General features: G+C 40.7%; 1 pseudogene; it reads right to left on the reverse strand.

The window, feature by feature from the left end:
* Positions 1-1,417: 1,417 nt before the first annotated feature.
* On the reverse strand, positions 1,418-2,330 carry LOC102482084 (serine/Arginine-related protein 53-like; annotated as a pseudogene).
* Between the last annotated feature and the right edge of the window lie 478 nt (positions 2,331-2,808).

A 2,808-nucleotide genomic window follows, 5' to 3' on the forward strand; every position in this document is an offset into this window, starting at 1 on the left:
TATACATATATATCAGCACCCTATCTACACACACACACACACACACACACACACACACACACACACACACTCACACACACATATTTATAGCAATCTAAATTTTATGCCCGTATTTCACATATCACATAGTTTTATTCCCATTTGCATGTGTTTATATTTGTGAATGAAAATTAGTAGATAGAAAAACTGAGATGTGAGGAAGTCCTGGCCATGCTACCCAGAGTTCCATCCAAATCCCTGCACCCTGGAGGACATCAGGCTCTCTTTCCTTGCCTTTTTGTGTCATGGCTCATTGAAAACTCAGGGACAGAGATGGTCCCACAGAAGTTGAGGTCCAAGTGAGTCCCAGCTCTGTTCCAGCTAGTAGGGGCAGAGTGGTTTCTGAGGTGCAGGGTCACACATTGAAATCTTGGAGTGCTTACAGGCAGGGCTGTTGACATCTAGGACCACATAGCCCTGAGAACTTCCCTAAGGCAAAATCAGTGCCACTGCCTGTACAGGGAAACTAGAAAAAAAAAAAAAAACCACTGAAAAAAAAAGAAAATTCTGCCACTGAGTGTCATACAGGTTGGTGGCTGGGTGTTCTTGTGTGATTGACCCATGCTGGCCTGTTTGCTTCTTGCAGTGGAGGGGCAGGCAGTGTATCCTGTTGGCCTGAACTTGTGCCCAATACCCAGATAAGAAGAGCAACCATGATGGCTTCCCCATGTGTCTACAGGGCTGACCACTGATGCCCTGGCAGATTTTTTGTTGCTCATCTCCTTCCTCACTATAAGAAAATCACACTCCAACTATGCCACAAAGGTGCTTTATCCCTATTTTTCTTAAGTGAAGTTTCTCCACCAGTTGCTGGTGGTATGTAAACTCCTAAATAAGATGCCGTCAGTCCACATTGGAACTTCCATCCACAAACCAGAAAGCTTGTTGTCTGTTGAGAGCTGTTCATAGGCACAGATGTGTGGTGAGTCATGTTAATTTTGCCAATACTACTGGGTATCCCAAGATTTCCAAGGCTATTCTGGGTTCTAACATTTACTAGGGCTTACAGAACACAGGAAACCTGTCTAACCCATGTTTAAACAGACACATGTTTTAATTTTTCTAGCAACAGTGTGTGATGTATTGCCAACTCAGGAAGGTCTCTCAAGCCTTGGTGTCAGAATTTCTTTGAATTGTGATTATGATTACCTTTATTAACAGTATAATATTTTCATGTATTTAAATTTGTACACTAGTTTTAATAATTGCAATGTTCGATACAGTTCAAATGAACTAACATTCAGGCCTACATGAGAGAAAAATGAAATTACCTTTTTATATCATCAGCTAAATTCTTTTCTAAGAGTAAAAAGTTAACATTGGGATTTAAAAACCTGAATTTCTAATGTGTTTGTCAATTCAATCATATGTATATTACTTAAGCCACAGGACTGCTCATTAGACTTTCCTGTCGGAGAGCAAGTAATCTCTTGTACTGAAACTTGCTTTCAGTACTGGGCAGGTCAGCAATTACTGATGCTGGTTCAGACGCCAAAGCTGCATGTTTCACTTCACTAGGTTCTACTGTCTTTTGACTTCTTTACTTGATCTGAACAACAAAAAAAAAATCTGCTGAACAAAAGAATCACTTTCAATTACTTCAATTTCTTTTACTCTTTTCACTTGTTCTACCAGGGTGGTTTGGTCTTCCTCTTTTCTTCTCTTTGCTTCTTTCTCATTTCTTTCTTTGGCTTTTAATGCTTCAACAGCTTTTGCAGCAGCTTCAAGAACCAGCCATAGTCTGACTTTGGCCTGTTCAGCTGGCAGCAGATGTTCTAATCCAGCTTTGATGTTTCCAGATTCTCCACATTTGATGTTATGTAATTCCTTGTCCTTGCCTTTATCCTTCTTTTTTCTCTTTGTCTCTGCCTTTATGCCATTCTCTATGCTGAGAGCGACTATGGGTTCTCCTGTGATTTGATCTCTCACTACTTTGACTATGGGAATGTGGACAAAGTCTCAACCTGGACCTTCTTGTTCTGCTTTTTGATTTAGACCTCTGAACTCTCTAGGATTTTCTTTGCCCTTTTGAACGACTTCAACTTTTTTTATTCTAGAGCCATAAGAAGAACTGCTTGATTGATGCCTGCATCTTCTATCATAAGAATGTGAACGAGGTTGGGGGATCTATGGACCAAAATCTTTACTTTGATCTTGATTTCTTTCCACCATTTTTTGGGCTGTATGTTCTACTACCCGAAGAACTGTTTGAAGATGTCTGCTGTGTTTCTTTCTTTTTTTTTTTTCTTGCTTCTGCTCTTTTCTTTCATATCTTATGACCGTAGTCCCATTTCTATAAGCTGGGTCTGGAACTTCGGTCTTACACCTCTCATTGATGTGCAAGCACCATGGATATGGAAACATTCCTTCAGATCAGGGCACTACCAGCATCTTCCAAACTTGCTTCATTTTAAGCTCATTTTCATCCTGGTTCAGGTCTCAGGATTTTTATTGAGTGGTATATGGTCTTGGGGTAAGATAACTTTATGGCTCATACAATGGTTGTGACTGTCTCTAGGCCCCAGAACTCAAATAGCTACACTGAGGCCCAGAGCCTCAGGCATAAGGAAATGTGATCAGTGAGGATATTCTAAGGACTCAGAGGTGGTGTGCCCAGAATGAAACTTCCAGGACAGGCCTTTGGAATTTGCTGGCTCTCATATTCTGGACTGCCAAGGTAAGCCTTCATCATACAATATTGCACAAGGGAATGGGTCACTGGGGATCCCCTTAAAATTTTGCTAACTCTGTTCTGAAACTACTTGATCA

This window comes from Tupaia chinensis, unplaced genomic scaffold (assembly GCF_000334495.1).
Source record: "Tupaia chinensis unplaced genomic scaffold, TupChi_1.0 Scaffold144218_1, whole genome shotgun sequence".
NCBI classification, from domain to species: Eukaryota; Metazoa; Chordata; class Mammalia; order Scandentia; family Tupaiidae; genus Tupaia; species Tupaia belangeri.